The sequence below is a fragment of the Etheostoma spectabile genome, unplaced genomic scaffold, assembly GCF_008692095.1.
Source record: "Etheostoma spectabile isolate EspeVRDwgs_2016 unplaced genomic scaffold, UIUC_Espe_1.0 scaffold379, whole genome shotgun sequence".
Taxonomy (NCBI): Eukaryota; Metazoa; Chordata; class Actinopteri; order Perciformes; family Percidae; genus Etheostoma; species Etheostoma spectabile.
This window is the reverse complement of record NW_022605596.1, coordinates 12,480-12,871: the sequence shown is the minus strand read 5'-3', so window position 1 is coordinate 12,871 and position 392 is coordinate 12,480. Positions and strand designations below refer to the sequence as shown.

Sequence of the window (392 nt, the reverse complement as noted above, 5' to 3'; positions counted from 1 at the left end):
TAATCATAATTTTATGGAAACGGCCCAGGTGATTGATTCCAGATCTAGTCCATTTAGACATGGGTAAGATATGGACTAGCTTTTATTGACTGGTGAAACCTCCTCCAATTTTATTTGACAAAGATTTTTAAAAGGTATCAGTCTAACCAGAAATACAAAGAAAATAGGGGTATTAATTAATATTCAAGGTAAACGTCTTTATCTCAAATATGAAAATTTAGTGCAGAAGTACTACACAAAACGGCAATAAAAATGGATTTAATACAAATTATGGGTGGTATTAGCTCATTTCCTTAGGGATTTGGGTTGGGAACTGGAGGGTTGCTGGTTCAAGTCCCTGTACAGACCGAAGTAGTAGTAGTAGTAGCCGGAGAGATGCCAGTTCACCTCCT

General features: G+C 36.7%; 1 long non-coding RNA gene across 1 annotated transcript in view; it reads left to right on the top strand.

The window, feature by feature from the left end:
* Positions 1–392, top strand: part of LOC116686478 (uncharacterized) — a 4,137-nt gene that overhangs the window by 199 nt on the left and 3,546 nt on the right. The gene's annotated exons all lie outside the window — the stretch shown is intronic.